Genomic DNA, 22,848 nt, shown 5'->3' with positions numbered 1-22,848 from the left:
CAGACCATCTGCTTCTCCAGGGAAGATCCCACTCAGTTTTGAAGTCTTACTTCACATAGCAACCCCACTACGGTGTCTTTCCTGCCTGTGTCCCCAAGTGCTCGTTCTCTGAGCATTTACTTCCTGCTCTGTGTATTAGCTTCCTGCTCCCAGAGCTGGAAATACAGTAACTGCTCCTAATGTGCATTTTGCTGTATGGTTTGAGAATGTTCAGTTCTGCTGTAGAAGGAAGTGGATGGTAGTGGATGAAACTCATTAAGATGTATTAAGCATAGAGTAAGCAGTTCGACAAATTAAGTAGAGCATATTTGTGTGAATGCACAGAGAAAGGGGGTAGACCAAGTAGTTACTAAATCTTTAGATACATTGAATATAAGAAGATACTGAATATTTCTGAGGTTTTCATCTGATACTCATTGATATGCCTATTTTGGCCTGTGTATCCTCTACCCAAGAAGTACAAATATAATCAGTGGCTGTTCAATAGACTAATTGCCAAACTATAGCTATGGCCAGATAAGATTGCTCTGATAGAGCAGGTTCATGCCCTTGAATCCAGGCATCTGCGCCTGATGGGCCCTCTTGCCCATACTAACTCTGATCCTCACACCAATACCATCCACAGGGAAGGGGGAACCCACAATTCAGGTCATGTAGTTTCTTCCCACCTGCTTGTACTCTAGCCTAAGTGTGATAACTTACACCATATCTTTTTTCCCTTACTTCTCCCTATGTGCTTTAAATTCACTTAATGGAACCATGTGATTCAAATATATTAATTTAGTCTGAGAGCCTTTCTGTTCCATGACCCCTGGGAGAGCTTGCCTGGTAGCGCACTTGGGGGCTACCATTATGTCAAGGTAGTTTCTCACCCAACACTGTTCAATAAATATTTACTTAATGAGTGATTCTGTGAGGGAACACAGTGCAGAATTCAGAATTGTCTTTCAAGGGCTCCCAGGCTCTTTCGTAGTTCAATCTACGTTAGGCAAAAAAGTGGTTAAAACTGGGCTGTTGTTGGTGCCTTTTATGCTTCCAAGATGATCTGTACATTTCTTGGGTAGGGAGGGGATATTCTTGTAAGCCTAAGGGCAGGGTAAGCAGATTAGAGGCAGAGGGATTCAATATGAAGAATGAGGACAGAAGTAATAGGTGGGAATGCATTGGTAGGTGGGGATGCTGTTTCCCAGAAAACAGTAGTGATGAGCAGATGATAAGAATAGTGGTTTAAACATCCAGTAACAAAGTGGGACAGCTCAGGGAAGGTTCGGAGAAAATTTGGGATTTGGAAACATGACTGGGAGTGTGGTGTATAGGAGAAGGGGTTAGAGCAGGTGAAGTTGAGGTGGAATATTGAGCACTGGTAATGTGCTGGGCCAGCATGGAAATAAATTCTGGGGTAGTACAAGTTGAGGAGGGGCCTTAGGGGATTCAGGATTTTTTGCTTCATGAATTTACAACGACAGCCAATGTCCACTTTATTGGTGTTTTGCCTCCATTTCTGAAAGGTTCATTCTCTGTGTTTGTGATAGGTTCATTCTCTGCATGCATTTCACGTATTACTATTTTTAAACTGTAGGTTCCTTCTATGTTGTTTGATATGTGCTTTAATAATACAGATCACCTCAGACTCCTTTTTTAAATTAGTTCCTTGAAGTATAAATAAGCAAATAAATACTCAAACAATTAAATGAGATTTCCTCCTATTGATGGTCTGTGACCATTCTGAAAAATAACATCTGCCCTCTACTTGGCTCCGGGGGAATTTTATGAGCGTTAATGACATGTCTGAAAAGCGTTTCATTTCCTTGGAAACAAGCTTAACAAAGTGTTTTTCTCTCCACAATGATATAACAAGCCACTCATGCTGTGCTCCTGATTTATAATAATTGAAACTTTGGTTGCTAAAAAATTTAAGCAGTTTGATGGCAGTTCAAAATAAAATTTTAAATATTTTTATATCTCCTATGTGTTTTTAAGGTGGTAGATAGGTAAATGGCCTTTTCATGACTTAAAAAAAAAATTCCATGACATTTATTCTCCCATCATATTTTAACTAGTCCTTACATTAGTTCACAAGGTCACGGGCTTGGCCTGTTTTTCATTTTGCAAACATCTGGATTTATAGTAAATGATTCATGCAGCCTGATACATAACTGCCCTCTTTTTGCTCTCTCTTATTATCACTTGTGGAATTGGATTTACCTCCTACCCTGTGAGCTATTCTTCCATTTGGAACGATTTCCTACTTATACAAGTCTCCAGTTTGTGGGATAATCATGATTAATTTGTCCACTGTAATGGAAAGTGCTATCTGGAGTGGGTTTTCTCATTTTCAGATAGAAAAATCCATGTCATCCTTTACAAAGAACACGATGAAGAGCTGAGACAACACGGGCCCAGAGCAGAAGGTTGCATGGAGGATATAATGGGGGAAACAAGTAGGAATTTTTAGATACAGTGCTCCTGCTTCCTTTTCTTCTTGTTATTACCATCTGATTATTCATAGACCCACTTATCTGTTAATTGTCATGTGAGCAGGAAATGTATCACCAGCACCTATAACTGTGCCTGGCCCATTATAGATACTCAATAAATATTTGAGTTAATCAATGAGAGGCCCATCTGTCCATCAGTCAATAAAATAAGTAGATACTTATAGTTGCTATTTATTGAAAGCCTCTGTATTGGGTTGAAGAGTGTCTCCTCAAAATTCATTTCTACCCAGAACCTCAGCATGTGACCTTATTTGGAAGTGAGGTCTTTGTAGATGTAATTAGCTAGATTAAGACAAGGTCACACTGGATTAGGGTGAACACACAGAGAGAGACACACACAGGGAAGAAGGTCATGTGACAATGTAGGCAGAAATTAAGTAACTGCAAGCCAAGGAATACCAGGGGTTACCTAGTAGCTAGGAGAGAGGCGTGGGACAGATTCTCCCAGAGGGAACTATCTCTGCTGACTTATTGATTTCCAACTTCTGATTTCCAGAACTGTGAGAGAATACATTTCGGTTATTTTAAGCCACCCAGTTTGTGGTATTTGTTTATGGCAATTCTAGATAACTAATACAATCTCTTTGGCATAAAGCCCTGGACTGGACAAGTACCTTTATATGACAATTGCCAACTTGCAGATAAGGAAACTGAGGCTGAATGTCTTGCTGGTCGGTAACTGAGCCCAATCCAGGTCTTTGCACTTAGAAAGTATGTTCCAGACTGTTGCCATGCTTGGCCAGTTTGGAGTCAGGAGTTTAGGAGCATTGTAAGTTTAAAGGTAGGGTCCTTACCTGGGGTCATTCCATGGCTGCTTTTACCAAGTTATGATTAATAAAAGAGGTGTGAACAGGAGGTTTTGTACTTTTTTTATTAGGAGGTTTGTGCCCAGCAGAGTCAATGGGAATGCAAGTCAGCCAGGGAATGTGCTCACTGGGTTTCCAGAATTTTTCCTAAATCTGTGATTCCATCCCCAATTGTGCTCTTCTCCCAAATGGTTAAGGCTTTGAAAACTATTTGGCAATGTCTACTGAAGTTGAACATTTGCATGCATATCCCTTGACCCTACAATTTCACCCCTAGGCATATATAACCAACCGAAATGCATACACATATTCACCAAAAGGAAAGAAAGTATAAGAAAGTTCACAGGAGTGCTATTTATAGTTGCCTCAAGCTAGAAACCACTCAAATGGTCATCAACAACAGAATAGAAAATAAATTATAGTATGGCTATTCAAAGGCAGACTATACAGCAATGAGAATGAATTGTCTAGTGCCACATGCAACAATATCTCACAAAGAAAATACTGAGTGAAAGAAGCCAGCTAGAAAAGAACACTTAATAAATGATTTCACTTTTATGCATTTCAGAAACAGGCAAAACTAAGCTTTAGTTTTAGAACTCAAGATAATAGTTTACCTCTGGATGGGTAATGAAGTACCATTAATATTTTATTTCCTGATCTGAGTGCTGGTTACACGTGTGTAGTTAGTTTTTGAAAAAATATCAGCTGTGTATTAATGATTTGTGTACTTCTCTGTGCATAGATAATACTCTAGTAAAATGTTTTAAAAAGTAATATTAAGAAATATTAAGAAAATTGCAAAAACCCTCTGCTATCTTGCCTCTTTCACCGGAATGATTTTCTGGCCACACCTGGGCCACTTCTGCATGGAACTATTAACCTCGTGGTGAACGGATCCAGTAGGGGACAGGCAAGAAAACAAGGGGTTGGGATTGAGTTCTAGGGATTCAGGAGCCAGTCTTGTGAACACAGCACATTTAAGGTGATATTTCTCCTACACTAGGCCAAGAATGCTTTCTGGGTATGAAAGTGTTCATATAGCACCAGAACTGCCCTCACAAACATGTAACTGTACACTTTTTTCAGGACCAAGGGTTTTTTCCCCCAAGCTCTTTGCCCTACATCCATCTACATAACATAATTTTGAAATTGATGGTTTGAATCTGGCTTCTCTGTCGATGTCTTTATCCCTCTGTATTAGGCAAACAGCATTCTGAATTTCATTGATCTTATCAAAATCTGGAAAGGCTCTGCACTCATTCCTGAATCCACTAGTGTGAATTAAACCCGAGTGTCATTTTTCCCTGGTATGTTCTCATCTTACTTCATTCCACTGAGTTCTCCTATCAGTATCTTCCCAGAATTGTCATGATTTCAGCACTGAAAGGCTTGTATCCTGAGAAACTCTCCCGATGGGGAAACTAGGATGGTTGGCCACCCTACTCCTGTCGGACAGGGCCACTCTGACTGGCCAGTTTTGACCCCTTCCTGGCCTGGCTCTTGAGATTTGGTCAAACAAGGTATGAACAAAACTCAATAGAAATAGGACCTTGAAAGTACTTTTTGTTTGAGAAGTGGGCCTTTGGAATCCCTGATTTTGGGTTATAAGATATGGATATGATTCCCAGCTATGTATTTACTTGCTATGTGACCTTGAGGATGTCACTTTTCTTTTCTGAGACTCATCTGGTCTGTGGATAAAAAAAATGTCCTACCAAGCAAAATTGTATGACTTTGATAAGATAAGGCATGTAAAAGTGCTTGGTTCACAGTAGATGCTCATGTTGTTCTCATTCTTCTAAACTCCTATATATATGTTTATACTTTTTGGTGACAATTCTCTCCATTGCAAGGTAGTATGGAAGAAGCTTTAAAATTAGTTATCTCAGGACATCTGGGTGGCTCAGCAGTTGAGCGCCTGCCTTCAGCCCAGGGCCTGATCCTGGAGTCCCAGGATCGAGTCCCACGTTGGGCTCCCTGCCTGGAGCCTGCTTCTCCCTCTGCCTGTGTCTGTGCCTCTCTCTCTGTGTCTGTCATGAATAAATAAAATCTTAAAAATAAAATAAATAAAATAAAATAAAATTAATTATCCCTAGGTTCAAATTCTGGTTTGGTCACTTTCAAATTATGGCCCTCAGGGAAGTTAACTTTTGAGAGCCTTGGTTTCCTGACTTACAAAATGGAAATAATAAATTCTTTTTAAAAAATATAATATATGCAGATATTGCGGTTGCTTTTGGTAGCCTGTCCATCCCTGGTTAGCCCATCTCTCATTTCTCCTGCAGTTCTGGTTTCCTAGGAACTGAGAATCACATTGCCAGTACCCCTTGCTGTTTAGCTTCTAGTGTTATTTAGACTACACTAATACAAACAGAAAATGAGATATATGGAATTTCAATTGGAGTCAGGTACTAAATTATCATATGCTATGATTGAGGATAACAATCTGTAAGAGCTTGAACTTTGAGACAGAACACAGATTTAAAAAGAAGAGAGAGTCAAATGAGTTTGCTATATCTGCATTTTCCATTTGGGCGTTTTCAATTTACTTAGCAGTAGAATGCAATGTATTAACCTATCAAATACCCATCAATATTTATCTCTATCTTCAGAACTTCGTGACTTAGTAGGTCATGAAAATCTATCTAGTACACACATTCAAACATTTACTTCAAAGAATGTAGCTTAGAATTCATTTCTGTTATAAGTCCTAGAGCATTACATTGTTTTGTGGGATCTTAATGATGTTCTGATTCTTTTACTCCTAAATAGATTATTTAAGTGTTCAAGGCATTATGTGTGATATAAACTTGAAAAAGATACAATTTGTGCCTCTAAAGAGCTATAGCTTAAAGGAGATGAAAAGCTAAATGCAGAAATAATTTTGTTGAGTGCCCATATGACATGCACATTATATGTACCATCTCTAATCACCCTTCCATACACAAAACATATGTAAAAGTTCCTTTTAAAACAGACACCAAGAATTTGAGGTGGCTTAAAATTTTATTTAAACCTTGAAGTAGATTATAAAAAAATATGCAAAGTAACAACTATATATAGTTAAAGGAGTCCAAGGAAAGGTAAATAGAGCTAGTTTGTGATAAAATAGTTCATAGGAATATATCCCATGTAGTTCTGTGAAGCTGCTTGACATGAATTGAATATTTGACTTTGAGTTTCCTAAAGACCAATGTAAGAAAGAAAAACAGGCATAGTTTCAGGAGTTGGATCCTAGAGATAGGATTGAATCAATGGAGAAGCATAGTTTTTCTGGAGACCTGGAAGCAAATCATACTGTAGGTCTTCATTAAGACCACACTCTAGGGACGCCTGGGTGGCTCAGCGGTTGGGCGTCTGTCTGCCTTTGGCTCCAGGCGTGATCCTGGAGTTCTGGAATTGAGTCCCACATCGGACTCCCTGCATGGAGCCTGCTTCTCCCTCTGCCTGTGTCTCTGCCTCTCTCTCTCTCTCTCTGTGTGTCTCTCATGAATAAATTAAAAAAAAAAAAAAAAGACCACACTATAAAGTAGGGGCCATTATGTCAGATGGCATCCTTACAGTAAAAACTGTGGATAGCTGTTATATGGCTGTTTTTTATAATGTCCCTCAGTATGAGTCTAAGACAAAAGCTCATCTTAGCAAAATGAACAGAAAATAAATATTTGTTGTCCTTCAAACAATTCTCTATAAACATAATTTTTAAAAAAAGATTTTATTTATTTATTCATGAGAGACAGAGAGAGAGAGAGGCAGAGACACAGGCAGAGGGAGAAGCAGGCTCCATGCAGGGAGCCCGATGTGGGACTCGATCCCCAGACTCCAGGATCACGCCCTGGACCAAGGCAGGCGCTAAACCACTGAGCCACCCAGGGATGTCCTATAAACATAATTTTTAAACAATATTTTATATTTGGTTTATTTGAATCAGGATCCTTGCATTGCATTTGGTGGAGGTTTTTACATCTCTTTTAATCTATAACTGTTTCCATTCCCTGTGTTTTCCTCCTTGTCATTTAGTTTTTGAAGAAACAGTTCATTTGTCCTATTCAATGCCCTACATTCAGCATTTGGTTGATTGTTTGCTTGTGGTTTCACTGAATTTTAAGTAGCAATTATTCTATTAACATAATTGAAAATTTTATTTAGCTTTTTTTCAAATTTATCTAGTCATTTTATCTGTTTTTAGGTAGTCTCTGCCTCCTTATTTATAGCTTTTTTCATTATTTAAAAATATTAAATGCACTTATCTTTCATTCAGAATCTGATAATATCACTATCTGAAACCTTTATGGGTCTGTTCTATTATTTGTTGTTCCCAATGACTCTTGTTTGTCTCCTGGTAGATTGTGTGATTTTTTTGATTGTGAATTCATATAAGTTTGTATTTTTGGCATTATCTCTGAGGGCGCTCCATGAGACTTGGGTGGAGAGTTTGTTTCTTTAGGTAGATTTTCTTTTTTCTTAAGTAGACTCCATGCCCAGCATGGAGCCATTGTGTGGCTTGAACTCACGACCCTGAGATCAAGACCTGAACTAAAATGGAGTTGGACACTCAACCAACTGAGCCACCCAGGTGCCCCTCCCTAGGTGGATTTTCAATCTTGTTTATCACATGCCTGGGGGCTCCATGGATCTGGGTCCATCTTAAATGAAATTCTCCTCTAGGTTTTTAGGGCCACATACATAGTGTGATTTCTAGCCCTGAATACCTGTGCATGGCCAATTTGGGTTTTTGAAATCTGAGTCTGAATCCAAGCTTGCTATGATCTTTAGATGCCATATTTGAACAGCCCCACTGTCTTCAGTAAGTGTCAAGTTTTCTTACCTTATTTATCTCAACTACCTCTAACCCTGGCCCTCTCAACCTCAAACATCCAGCTCCACTTTGGGTACCAGTCATTAGATATACCCCCAGCTCCTCTGCTAGCCTGGGGTTACTGAAGTAACAGCATGCCTATGGCCAAACCTCCTTGAGCTGTGACAAAAGTGATATTTGTGAAAAAGAAAAGTATTGGCACAAAGCCCTCCTGGAAAAATTCAGCCAAAGAATCTCTCTCCTTTGAATTATTTGTATTCCTCTATGACACTTATTTACCTTCCCCTTTTTGCTGTAGTTATTTAATAGATGTTTTGTCTTCATTCCTAGAAAATTAGCTACTTAAAGGTAATAAATGTAATTGGAGTCAAAAGACCTGTGTTCAAAACCTGACGCTATCATATTCTAGTTATGTGACTTTGGGCAAGTTACTTTAACATCTATGCCTCAATGTTTTCCCCTATCAACTGAGTTTAATAGCCAATTCTTTATCAAAAAACTTTGGGACCACTTATGTCTAGGAACTTAGAGGTTTTTTTCCAGATTTTGTCTGAATAGAAGTAATGTAGTACACACATTATATATTATGGAATATCCCAGAAGTTCCTTGCAATCAAACATCCTATTTCTGTGATGACACATACAAGCATTTATAGTAGATGGATTAAATAATAATTGTAATTATATTCTTATAATTTCATTCACGCCAGTTTTTGTCACCAAAAGAGTTAAAAAATAACTTAGTTTTTAGAGATTTGGGTTTTGTAATTGCAGATAAAGGACTGTGGACCTGTATCACTTGTCGCACAGAGGTGGTGTTAAAAGGATTAAATACGATAATATAAATTAGATTTCCCAGTATGGAGTCCAGTATATATGTAGTAAACTTACAAAATTTCATGTGAAGCTGATTTTTAATTACCTAATGAATATTTATTTATGTTGTTCATGTGGAGGATGGTGATAGGAATTTTTATGTGAATGATAAAACTTTCTAGTCTGGGCTTTCCTTCTTTGGAGATTTCTTAGAAGGCACCAGCGGCCACCTGGTTCTTCTGATCACAACAAAGATGTGATTTCTTTTACATGTGTAAGTTAGTAGTGGGTGACCTATAAATTTGAGTGATCTGGAATGTTAGGATTGGAAAGGGCTTCAGAGACCAATGGCCTGTGAATGTGGACTGCTTTCCAAGGAGGTTATCAGTATTGCCATTTATTCTCTTAATTTTATAATTAAGGAAATCAAATTCTTAAGTGGAGAGAGATGTAAACTTGATTTGCCCAACATATACAGATAGAGAAGGGCTGAATATCACATGGAAGAGAGGAATTCTTTTCACAAATGTACTATGGTGACTATCTCTCTTCACTGAGAACTACTTTCAGGAAAAAATGGAAAATTGTCCCACTCTTGGAGTTATTCACTTGGTAAAAAAGGATTGCATTTATGGTTTTAAATATGTCCAGTCTTTAAATACTGCATACTTAGTTGTATTATTAACCTAAATATTTGGTAGCTGTAGTACATTCATTCATTTGACAAATATTTGAGTTCTTACTTGCATCAGAACTTGTTCTGTCTCTTGGGAGAAAGAGTGAACAAAAAGAAAGATTTGCTCTAATGGATCTTATGTGGGTGGAGAGGGAGAAATAGAAAAAAATCAGATGAACAAATAAACAGACTAGGTAATGTTATTTCCTGGCAAGTGGCATGAAGACCATCTGTCAGGATGGGTGAAAGAGACTGACTGGGGCTGGATGGGCTTTTCTTCACTTTGATCAGTTAGGGAAGACCACTGTGAATGGTGATATTTGGGTGACATCTGAGTGCTACCCAAAGAAGGATTCAGCTATTTGGAAAAAGAGCATTGAAAGATGAGGGGACAGAAATCACAAAGTCCTAAAGCCAGAGGGAGCTTGGGATGCCAAGCAACATGGAAACATGGGGGCCAGTGTGGCTGGAGAGAGTGGTTCAGAGGAAGACAGTGGTCTAGTCACCCAAGGCTCATAGGCCATAAGAAGGAGTGTACAGGAAACAGTTGGGGGATTTAGGGTCTAGGAGCCACGTCAGGAAAGTAAGGCACAAAATTCCAGGGGGTGCCAAAATATTCAATAATTGAGATAAATTATATGTTTAAAAAATGGAAATGGATGCAAAAATCCATGATGAACAAAATATCACATTTTTAAATAAAGACAGGGTCTGACCTTGCACATAACTGATGCTGAGTTCCTTATCCTTCTTGCCCTGGTCCTGGGCCAGCCTGGGGGTGAGATTGACCTGATTTATGTCTCAGAAAGATCACCCTGAGGCTCTGTGGAGTGGCTGCCAGGAGCTCAGGGCACAGGGGAGAGCAGGATGGAGCCTGTGGTGATAGCGCAGTGAAAAGAAGGTGCAGTAAGAGATAGGGTGAGAGAGCCAGATGGATTCCAGATATTTTTGAAGGAGAGACCTCAAGACTTGCTGAACCTAATTATAATATTGAGCTCTATTATTACAACTGGTTTTTAATTTCTTTTTTGTGCTTCTGCCATCTGTGCTTCTATGTTTTGCTTTGTGATGTGGGGAGTTGACAGAGAATCTGTGCTTGTGGGCCAACAGCAGTGTCCTCACTTTTGCATGCTTTGCCTAACGAAACCAATGTTGACTCTTTGTATGTCTTGGTCCTTGGTCTTCAGCACAGCTTCTGAGTTCTGTGCTGACATTGGCTTCATCCTTTAGATCAGGGCAGCCAATGGCTTTTCCTTTGAGGCTTCAGATTCTCCTTGGGGCCCTGGGTGGTGTTCACAGTAAAGCCACCTGAAGCCAGAGCATGCTTGGAACTTTGGGGACTGATTATCTCTTGTTTCATATTCTGTGCATCCTTCCTCACAGGGTAAGAGGCAAGTGCTTAGACCAGACACCTCCTCCTGGCCCTTCCTCAAACTCTCACTCCATGGAAAAAACCTGTTCCTTCCTTACCCTCTTATGGAAGCTACTATCCTTACCCTTTGGGTAAGTACATGGCTAGTACACGGTGGAGTAGAGATTCCACTGGGTTCTCCACTGCAGCAAAACTTTTACTTTAGGATGTGGGTTTTCACTGAAATTTTACCTCTATTAAAATGGACTCTTTAAACATGAGTTAGGCAATAGACAATGCATTCAGTGATAATGGGTCATGTTAACAATAACAGAACAGTTCTCTTTTTTGGTAGAGTTAGGAAATAAGAGGCCCATCTTTTTGGGTGGCTGAAAAATGTCTGAGGTGGAGTAAAATGAAAATAGCATATTTTACATGATTATTTAAATTTTTAACAATGTCTCTAGCTTCTAATTAGCTTGAAATTGAAGGCCTTGTAGCCTTCACTACCTCCTTCTAGGAAATTCCTCCTTCCAGAAGGAGAGAGAAGACCAACAAAGAGCCACAGGCAGATGTGTTTTCCAGCACACTGTCTGGGATGCATTTTCGTGAGTAGTTCCTGATATTTATGTGAAAAGGAGTATGACTGGGTCGCTCTTCTTGTTGAGTTTTGCCAGAGGTCACCCTCACAAAAATCAGAAGAAATGGGGTGTGTAGGAATTTGGGGCTGGTAAGTTATTTATTTACTTAACCATGTTTTAAAGGCTGAAGAGTCTTCCATAAAGTCTGTGGAATGCATTGTCATAAGAGGTTGGTGAGCCAAGTTCTGTGGCTGCATTTTCCAAAGGGTCAGGTCGTTTTGTGACCAGTGATAGTCATAGTTATAATTAAACCTCAGGCTTGGGTAGGTCTTGAATTTGGGGGACAAAGTGGGGAAGAAATGGTTACCACCCTTGTCTCCTCAAACCCAACCTCTGAATCCCAAACGATACCCCCAGCCACATATATGCTTTGGAATAGAGGCATTGTAGTGAGAGAAAACCATTACAGAAGAGTTATGAAGACACACAACAGAGGAAGTTTAGAGGATGAGTCTGCTCCTCTTCAAGTAGAATCCCATGTTGCCCTCAACAAGAGACCTGGAATGCTGGTAGTACCTGAAGAAGGAAGACAATTATAGTGATGGGATCCTGGAACTGACAGGTGCTAGGGCAGTAGAGATTACAGAGAGATCCCCCCAATAAAAGCAAAAAGCAAAACCCAAAAAAACCATGTGAAACTTGACATATGTTCATTTTTTTGGTAGACATAACATATCCTCAGGGTATCTGCTCTATAATACGCACCCATTCTGGAGGTTCATCTTATTTACTCCTTACAGCCAGCCACTGAGGAAAGGGCTGTCATTGTCCATGTCTCAGACTATGGAAACTGAGGCTCAGAGAGTTTAAGTCAATCGCCAGGATCAGATAGCTGATTTACTTTTACACCTACAGTTTGAATTATGATGTTAGCTAGCCTCCAAGAACAAAAATGCAGAAAGAGACAGTCATCAAATAACACACTAAATTATCCTACAACCTAGGAGTAACTCTTGTAACAACTTGGATTTAATAGATATGGAAAAGGAAAACCAGCCTGCTTAAGTGGCTTGCTTAGCATTCTGGTTTTGTCATTGTTGTTTCACAGAGCACTTTCCATGGTTAAGTGTGTAATGATTTGGGTAATACTTGTCTACCCCAGTAGGCAATACATTCTGTGAGTGAGGGGATTGTTTCTATTTGCTCATCTCTGCATCCCCAGGGCCTGGTTTGTAGTAGGTTTGCTTCAACATTTCCAAATGAATAAATGAATGGACAGAGCTAAGTTGTGGCAGGTCCAGCATTTTTCCTGCCTTCTTCTAAGTTTTGTGACAGGAATTGGTTTTCCTTTGATCTCTGGGAATAGAGAAGTGTCATAATCTTGTCCCCCCAGGGAGCTTGACCTCCTGATGACATCTTCAAGGCTGCAGTGAAATGTTGCTGGAATATCAGGTGTGTAATGCCCCATCTCTCCTATCCTCATCACCGAGCAAAAAAAAAACCCTTCCAGGTGGAAGCCCCTGGGCCCCAGAAGGCAGAATCTGGATCCCCTCTTGGAGCTTCAATGAATAACTGAAGGGATGTTGGCAGCCATGGGCCAATTGTGGAGGGGCCTGCCGGCTGGTAGGAGTACATAATGAATGTGGACATGTGGTGGAAATGGTCGTGTGCAGGAATCCTCATTTAGAAGGGCTCCCCTGATGTGATATTCCTTATTGCAATGTGACTTAGGCCACATATTGGAATTTTCAAGAGAATCCAAGAAAAACAGGGAGGAAAATAAAATGTTCCTATTGGGAATACCCTCTGGAATTGAAGAATAGATGTGATTCTCTGGTTTCTAGACAAAATAATTCGGTATGATGATATTTTATGGAGAAGCATCTATCTCCCAGAGCAAAAAGAATGGAAAAGTATTCTCTAATAAATCTATTGTGCCCTGGTTAGCATACAGCCAGACTTCAAGGGAACCTTACACTGAGGATTTCAGTGCAATTAATTACATAAGTACCAAGACATGTAGTCTCCCCCCCAGACTAAAAGGTCTCTGGAACAATTAGGAGACTGTGGCCCCCTTGCCCCCTTGTCATGCACATTAATGTCACAGGCCTCAGCAGAGGACTTGGGGTGCTTTGATGCCCAATGTGCTCAATTTGGTTTTAGAGATGTCCAATCCCTTGTACCTAAGCACATGTCCTAAACAAACAAATAGCATTGGCACAGAATTCTCTAGCAGGCTGTTGAGACTTAATTACCTCAACTCAGTGGTCTTCCCACTGTTGAGAGCCTCCCAGATACTTGGCAGCATTAACATTCCTGGGATTGTATTTGGCCAGCCTTTGTAAAGGAGTTGAATACCACCTCATTAGCTCAGGCTCGTGGGGCATTTGTGTCTCCAACAACAGTTTAATTATGGACATTGTTTACTAATCAGTATTACAGTGACAGACTAGAGGGCTAATCTGAAGATGAACACAATAGCTTGCTTTCTTTTTATTCTTTCAGCCAGTGAATGTAAGAGTTAAACAAACCTGTTTTTGTAGCCCTTGTTTTCCATAATAAGATTGAGGGGACACATTCTGAGGCAGGTCAGGGTTTCTACCTCTCTCTTCTTCAGTTTAACTTGAATTTAGCCTGCTATGTCCCACAGAGAGAAATGCCGGCTTTGGAAATGTGGTTGGTTGGATGACTGGAAGATGTGGGGAGACTGGCTAGTTAGGATAATTGAATTTAGGGAACTTTGTCTGGAATCTTTGTCAGCTCCCATGAAAGTCTCTTCTCAGAGGATTTTTGAAATCCTGAGAGGTGAATTTTTCAGAAATTTGAAAACTGAATTAAAGATTTCCCTTTATGCATGTTTTCTTTGTCACGTCTGTAATTGAAGATAAAGCATGTTTCTACTTCACAATTTGGGAACTGTGAGCAGGAAGTATTGTGAAAACATTCCTTATTGGGGAGAAAAGTGGGTCATTCTCAGACTCTGGAACTTGGAGATCGATTCTGAGACATTTGTATGAAAGTGTTTCTGTCATTAGTTTTGATTAATTAAGGAAATAGCCTTGAGCACTGAAAGGCTTAATCCCTCCAACATCTCAAATATTGGAGCAAGGCAGCAGTTGGAGGATTCAACTTTCCAGAGCCAGATTTGTCCCCAGAACAGAAGGTGAGGGAGGAACGTGGGTGACAGCAGTGAGCTCAGGCAGGATCTTGAAGCCAGGTCTGGGATTGTCTTGAACCTCACGCTGACTGGGTGGCAGGCTCCTGGAGGTGGATGAACAATTCAAGAAGCAGCAGATCTACTTTATTGCATAGATGTAGGCAGAAGCCTGGGCCCCAAGCCCGCCAGGAATATGCCTGTGTTTCAAATAAGCCTTGGCTGTATTGTCACTTGGGGGGCGGGGGCAGGGATTCTCCACTAACTGAAAAGGGAAGTGGCCATGAAAATCCCTTTGCTCTTTACTACGATTAATGACCAAGAGTCTTTCACATGGTGCTGGAGACCTTGAATATTTGCATGACTGGGCAAAGGGTGAGCAAGTTGGCAACCTAAGAGCCGCACCAACTGGTTGATGGGGGTTGTTTGCCCTGATACACATTATTTTTATGTTTTCAACTGAATTGGGAACTAACATAAAAATATTGAGATTTCACATGAAAATCTATAGTTCTGTCTTTTCTTGAATCATTGAAGTCTCTGAGAACAGGGCCAGCATGCCCACAAGGGGATAACTATCTGTGGTCACAGCTGCACACCTCCCAATCCTGAAAGGTCTGGATGTGTGCTCTCCTGTCCCCAGAGCCTCCCCAGCAATTCAGCCTTGCTCACTGAGGTCCCTGCCTGGCCCCAGACACACGGTATACAAGAGAGGATTTGTGAACCCAGGAGGCCCTCTTACACAGGTGTTGGCTGTTAACATTTGGAAGAAGTCCTTTCTGGTTAGAATTTCCTTGCCTCTTTCAGAATATGATACTTTGGTGTCAATGTCCATTAAGTTTCATACCTTAGTGACTAGTATGAATTATCTTGTTAGATGGAACTCAAGAGTAGGAGAAGTGTCTATAAGGGGGAAAAAGAGGAGGAAGAAGGCTCAAGGGAGGGCACTTTGATCACTTGGTGTCTGGATTGAGGACAAGGAATGGGTTGAAAGCACAAGAGAGCTGATTCCTCCACATCCATTTGTTTGAGCCTGATCCCAGGCAAGTGAGTAAGAAGAAAGTTGTCTTGAGGCCTGATGTAGACTTAATGTTTGTGTCCCCTCAGAATCCATGTGTTGAAATCTAATCTATGGGGTGATGGTAGTCGGGGGTTAGGCCTTTGGGAGGTGGTTATGTCTTGAGGGTGGAGCCTCAAGACCTAATGGAATGGAATTAGTGCCTTTATAAGAGAACCCAAAGAACTCCCTTGCCCCTTGCATCATGTGAGGACGCAGCTAGAAGATGGCTGTCTGTGAACCAGGAAGTTGACCCTTACCGGGCATGGAATCTGCCAGTGTCTTGATCATTGACTTCTTAGTGCAGGGACCTGTGAGACGTAAGCGTCTGTTGTTTTTAAGCCACCCAGTCTGTGGTATTCTGCTATAGCCCCCCAAGACTAAGGTAAGACCCACTGAGGCCCTAATCCCTCCTGTTAACAATGATACTGGAAATGTTTTTCTTTCTAAGGTTTCTGGAGTATTTTGAGAGGACGGAGAGAGTTACATGGTGACTATAAAGGAAACAATTATGCAGACAGTTTTGAGCATTATATAAATCACCTCTATTGGTCATTATATGAGTATTAAAATTGCACTGTATAAGTATTATGATGTATTATATTTGGTCATTATATAAGTCACCTTTATTTAGCCACTGAAAAGAGCAAAGATGACTATTTTCACTTCATTTTCTCTTAACTCTCCATCCAGGAGAAGCACTAAAGGTGTTAGAGTGGTCAGAAGCAGAGAGCCAGAATAGGGAGGGGGAAAAGGGAAGGGCTTGCACAGTCCCTGCAGTCCCTGCCTCTGCATCCTGGGCCACTGGCCCTGCTGAGCAGTCACAGGGCCTTGCCCCATTGCTCTGTCTGCCAGAATCCCCCAAAACTGTGTTTGTCCCACTTACAATAACTAGTCGCAGAATTTCTTATTTGATACTGCCAATCCACATGGTGTGATTCAGCTTCTTAGAAGAATAAATCAACATTTTCAAACCTGCTTGGATTTATTTTAAATAGCCTCTCTCCACTAACAATGGCCCGCAGTGTGATTTGGCCCGGTGCTAGGATGGTGGCTCCATTTTGGAGACATATTTGCCTTTGAAATAACATGGCTGCGAGGAAATGCACCTCTTTGTTGGCCACACACGTGTTTTCTTAGGAAATTGAAAGGACTTCTCTCTGAGTCACCTTAGCTGCTCTTCTGAGTCATTTCTGAGACTCAGGGAGAAAAGGAGGACAGAGAAGCAGGCAGCAGAAAGGCCTGGGCAGGCTGCAGCCTCACCACTGGGACCTACCTACTGCTCTGGCCTGCTTTGACCTGGTGATGTGTGCCCAGACCTCCTCTGGCCTCGAGGAAACTCCTGGAAGATGTTCACCCTATCTACAGAAGGGAGTAGACAGATTTTCTACCGGGCAAGTGTGTTTAGGTGTGTCCTATATTGTAGCTTTGCACAAAAAGCATTGTAGCTTTTCTAAGACCACCAGACCTGACCCTACCTCTTTGAGTTTGGTCCCAGGTGGATGTGGCCTTCTCCCGCAGCACTTATATCCTCTGCCACCAGCACAGAAGGCTGCCTGCACCCCCTTGCTTGTCCATGAGGTGTCATGGATTTGGGGCTCCATGAATCCTAGCAGAACTGGTACCCTATCCTTCTTCCCTCTTTTCTTGTGATTCGGAAGCCCCCACAGTCCCCGAGAGACCTTTTGCCTCTCCATCTGACAACTGCTCAGGCATATTTCAAAAGTGTAGACTACTTGGTAAGATTTCTCTTACCAAATGTGCATTTCGAGTTGTGTGGTTCCCTGGAATGAGAGTAAGTGCATTCTGAGTTTTGCATCACTATTCCTTAGTTTGGTGAACTTGGGCAAATTAACCATTCTCATATGATGGAGACTCTAATAGTGGTAACTATGGCTTGCTTCACTCATTTATAGAACTTTACTTCTTAGGGCTATTGTGGGAATTAAATGACATTGTTTCTGTAAAGTACTTGGGTACCAAATGGGTAAAGTAGGTAAAGTAAGTGGGTAGAGTTATGGGTACGGAACATCTGTTGAGTATTTAGTAAGTGCTCCTATTGCTGTATCTTCGTGGATATGGAAGCTGAAATGTGTACTGTTAAACATCCTGGGATATGATTCATCGAGAAACTTCATAGCTGCTGTGAATGTCTGAACCTTCGAAATTGGGCCTGGGTGAGAGTCTTTCCGGCAAGTGTCTCATGCCGACCTCATGCTGGTCTGTAAGGGTGAAAGTTTGTTGCTGGTGGAGGGAAGAGCTTGGAGGGAGATTCCAAATCCACCAGTCAGTCTTTAGTTGGCTCGCTGAGGCTCAGCCTCAGTCTGAGGCTGCAGCAGTATTCTGACTTCTTAAATGATATGAACTGCTGCTTCTTTCTGCATCCTTGGACAAATTAAAAGCAGTGTACACACAGAACTCTTTGGTCAGTGTTCACCAGCTGAGCCAAATTCAGAGTTGAAGGCTAGACACGAAATAGCAAACAGAAGCAAGCAGACAGGCGCTCACACCTGGTTGCTAAGAATGAACAAAACAGATGCCCGGAAAGTCGGGAAGAATTTGTATGTGAATGCAGAGTCTTATGGATTTACCATTTTGACTCCAGCAGCTCCTAGAAGACTTTCAAAGTGAGGGAATGCTCCCTTAGGATTTCTGGAGCAGTCGGGCACCTGCGTGGGGAGCCACGCCCAGTGATTCCCGGGAGGACTCTGATTTATGGAGAGAGGGATTCTGAGCTCAGCTGCATTCTTGTGGCTGGGATCAAAAGGGCTTTCTTACTGACCACAGATCACATCCCAGGAATCCTCCCTAGACAGCACATTCCTGAGAACAAATGCGGCCTTGGCCGTAGCCCATGGGGTGGAGTAAGACCTGAAGGGCACATAATCCAGAGGGATGGCATTTTTAATACCCTAAGTCACAGGTTTTATGTACCCCCCAAACAAGAGAATTGTAGGTTTGGGGAAAGTTATAATCTTCCCTTCTTATCTAAGGGCAATCTGTTTAGTGGAAAATAAGCTAATCTGAATTTTCATCCTGACAAATTACTTTTTTGGGACTATGTTTCATCATCTGTGAAAAGGGTATCTTGGGTTAGAATCAGAAGGATGTTTTTAGGCATTTTGCCACAGTCCCCACCGCTCCCTATTGTATCACATATGGCTTGCTTTACTCATTTCCTCCCTGGCCCCACTAAGAATTTAAATTCTCAATCTCTGGACTGGATCATATCTAGGCCCTGTTCTTCCCTTCCTCCCATTCCCCACCTGTTACTTTCTTGAAAATCATAGTTGGGAATAGATTATAGAATATTTGTTTATATAGGTTGACTCACTCAAGATATTCCACTGTTTGCTTTTTCAGAGTCAAGAGTTGGCTTGCTCACTTGTTACAGGCAACTTGGCCCTGAAAGCTTCGGTGAAATTGTACTTTCTCCTTTGATAGGGTGAGGAGAAATGGATGAGGCAGAGAGAAGAAAGGGAAGAATGACAGCCCAGGTGGCTCAGTGGTTTTGTGCTGCCTTCAGCCCAGGGCATGATCCTGGAGACCCAGGACTGAGTCCCATGTCTGGCTCCCTGCATGGAGCCTGCTTCTCCCTCTGCCTATGTCTCTGCTTCTCTGTGTCTGTCATGAATAAATTAAAAAATATTTTAAAAAAAGAATGCTGGGCTTCCTCCTGCCAGGCAATATCATTGATGCAATTCTCAGTTGCCTACATCTTTAATGAAAAGAAGAAAAAAAGTGCTCAATATAATTAGAGCCCGCAGTCCCCTTTGGGAAAATGGGAGAGATATTGTACCCAAAATGAGCTAGCATAAGGTGGAGGAGACTGTACAGGACTCCCTTTGTTTTTATTCCATTCTTCATGAAGTCATAGTCAAGGATTTTATTTGATGAAGAAATTGTGTAATACTTGTAAATCTATAGAGACAGTACCAGTCATATTTAAAAGACTAATAATACTAATATTTAACACAAATACTAATATTTATATTTGGTTTGTAGGTTCTATTATTGGCACAGTAGCTTGAAGTTGTACTTAGGTAAGAATCCTGAACCTAACAGGAAAGTTGATGCTTTGGTTAATTACAGATTTATCTCTTCCTAATAGATTGCACACTTGATAATTATGTGGTGTTGATAACTTCTCCACAATGTAACTTTTAGTCTATGACTTTTAAAATTGTTTTTCGAAAAGCTCCTTTGCCATGACACACAATACTTGCAATTAATCTGGACTAATTTTCTTTGCCTTTCTGCCTTTTTTTCTTAAACCAGCTGTATCAGGTGAATTATATAAATATCCCAGATTAGTTTTGATTGTGTCTATTAATCTAATTGTTTATTGTTTGCTTAAATAATGTAATTGAGAGCATACTCTAAAATATAAAAGTCCCTTGCTCTAACACATGCATAGCCTCACTGCTCTAAAAGTCCTCTATGCCCTATCTATTCACCACTTCCCACCAACCCCTGGCAACGATGATATTTTTATTATCTCCTTAATTTTGCCTTTTCCAGAATATCACAGAGTTGGAATCATGCAGTATGTAGCCTTTTTAGTTTGGTTTCTTTCATTTGCATTTAAGGATCCTCTCTATCCTTTCATGACTTGATAGTTCATCTACTTTTAGCACTGAATAATATTCCATTGTTTGGATGTAGCATAGTTTACCCACTCATCTACATAAAGATATTTGGGTTGCTTCCAAGTCTTGGCAGTTGTGAATAAAGCTGCTATAAACATGCATGTGCAATTTTTGTTTGTTTGCTTAGTTGTTTTTTGTTTTTTTTGTAGACATAAGTTTTCAGTTTATTTGGGTAAAGGAGTGCAATTGCTGGATCATATGGTAAGAATATACCAAACTCTCTTCCCAAAAGACTGTACCATTTTACATTCCCACTAGCAATGAATGAGAGTTCATATTGCTCTACATCCTTGTCAGCATTTGGTATTGTCAGTGTTCCAGATTTTGGCCATTCTAATAGATGTGTAGTGATATCTCATTATTGTTTAATTTGTATTTCCCTGAAGACATATGGTATGGAACATCTTTTCATATGTTTATTTTCCATCTGTACACCTTCTCTGGTGAGGTATCTGTTAAGATCTTTGTTAATCAGGTTGCTTGTTTCTTTGTTGAATTTTAAGAGTTCTTTGGATAAAAATCTTTTATCCAATGAGTCTTTACAAATATTTTGTCCCAGTTTGCAGTTTGTCTTTGCCTTCTTTTGACATTGTCTTTCACAGAGCAGAAGTTTTTTTTAAATTTTATTTTAATGAAGTTTAGCTTAGCAATTATTTCTTTCATGGATCATGCCTTTGGTGTTGTACCTAAAAAGTTATTGCTCAACCCAAAGTCATCTAGGTTTTCTCTTATGTTGTCTTCTAGGAGTTTTATAGTTTTGCATTTTATTTTTAGGTCTATGATCCATTTTGAATTAATTTTTGTGAAAAATGTAGGGCCTATGTTGAGATTCTTTTTTTTTCTTTTTTGTGGATGTCTAGTTGCTCAAGTACCATTTGTTGAAAGGACTTTTTTTTGCACCATCGTATTGTTTTTGTTCCTTTGATCAGTTGACTATATTTATGTAGGTCTATTTCTGGGTTCCCTATGCTGATCCCTTGACCTATTTGTCTATTCTTTTGCTGATACCACACTGTCTTGATTACTATAGCTTTATAGTAAGTCTTAAAGTCCGATAATGTGAGTCCTTCAACTTTATTCTGCTCTCTTTTTTTAATATTTTATTTATTTACTCATGAGAGACAGAGAGAGAGAGAGAGAGAGGCAGAGACACAGGCAGAGGGAAAGCAGGCTCCATGCAGGGAGCCTGATGTGGGACTTGATCCCAGGTCTCCAGGATCACACCCTGGGCCCAAGGCAGGCGCCAAACCACTGAGCCACCCAGGGACCTCCTATTCTGCTCTTTCAATATTAAGTCATTATTCTGGGTCTTTTGCTTCTCTACGTAAACTTAAGAATCAGTTTGTCAATATCTACAAAATAACTTGCTGGGATTTTGATTGGGATTGCATGAAAACTACTAATCAAGTGGTGAAGAACTGATATCTTGACAATATGAATCTTCCACATATATGGGATATCTCTCTATTTAGCTATCCTTTGATTTCATTCACCGGAGTTTTGTAGTTTTACTTATATAGATCTCATGATAGTTTGTTAAAGTTATACCTAAGTATTTAATATTTTGAGTGTTAATATAAATGGTAATATGTTTTTTAACTTCAAATTCCACTTGTTCATTCCTGATATATAGGAAAGCAATTGAATTTTTGTATGCTAACATTGTACCCTATAACTTTGCTATAATCACTTATAAGCTCTAGGATTTTTTGTATGTGAACTCTTCCAAAATTTTCTACGTACATGATCATGTCATCTGTGAACAAAGACATTTTATTTTTTTCTTCTCAATCTGCATGCCTTTTATTTCCTTATTGCATAGCTAGAACTTTCAGTAAGATATTGGGAAAAAGTGGTGAGAAGAAAAACATCCTTGACTTGTTCCTGATACTACTGGGAAAGCTTTGAGTTTCTTATTATTAAGTATGATGTTAGCTTTTTTCTTTGTAGATATTCTTTATCAAGTTGAGGATGATCTCTTCTATTTCTAGTTTACTTAGAGTTTTTATCATCAATAGGTATTGGATTTTGTCAAATGCTTTTTCTGTATCTATTGATATAATTGTGTGATTTTTATTTTTTAGCCTGTTGATGTGATGGATTATATTAATCAAGTGCTGAAATAGCCTTGCACACTTGGGATAAATCTTACTTAGTTGTGGTGTATAATCCTTTTAATCCATTGTGGGATTTGAGTAATTGGTTTTTAATCCGGTGTTTCCCAAATAGATTTCACTATGGAACCCTTTGCATATAACAACTGCTAACAGTTGTGTAATAACAGGTCTGTGGCACTAATCTCTCATGAAAAAGTGGAGAGAAATGAAGAAGAGAGATGTCACCTCCTGGAAGGGTCTCTATGGTCTTTAGGGAATATGTATAGGCATTTTCAGGTACAGGTAGGAGAAAGTCAAGCATCAGAAGACATTTCTCTTGTA

At 40.1% G+C, this 22,848-nt stretch overlaps 1 long non-coding RNA gene across 38 annotated transcripts in view; it reads left to right on the top strand.

Moving 5' to 3' along the window:
* LOC119876491 overlaps positions 1-22,848 on the top strand; it is a 309,631-nt gene that overhangs the window by 69,142 nt on the left and 217,641 nt on the right. For 37 of the 38 annotated variants that reach the window (XR_005363295.1, XR_005363296.1, XR_005363283.1 and 34 more), the window contains exon 9: positions 11,002-11,121. This is a non-coding gene — a long non-coding RNA (uncharacterized LOC119876491). Of the gene's footprint in view, positions 1-11,001; positions 11,122-12,943; positions 13,088-22,848 lie in introns of those variants that run through there. The other variant, XR_005363298.1, reaches the window with a different exon arrangement.

This window comes from Canis lupus, chromosome 8 (genome assembly GCF_011100685.1).
Source record: "Canis lupus familiaris isolate Mischka breed German Shepherd chromosome 8, alternate assembly UU_Cfam_GSD_1.0, whole genome shotgun sequence".
In the NCBI taxonomy this organism is placed as follows: Eukaryota; Metazoa; Chordata; class Mammalia; order Carnivora; family Canidae; genus Canis; species Canis lupus.
Note: the sequence above shows the minus strand (reverse complement) of the source record. Positions and strands in the feature narration are given on the sequence as shown.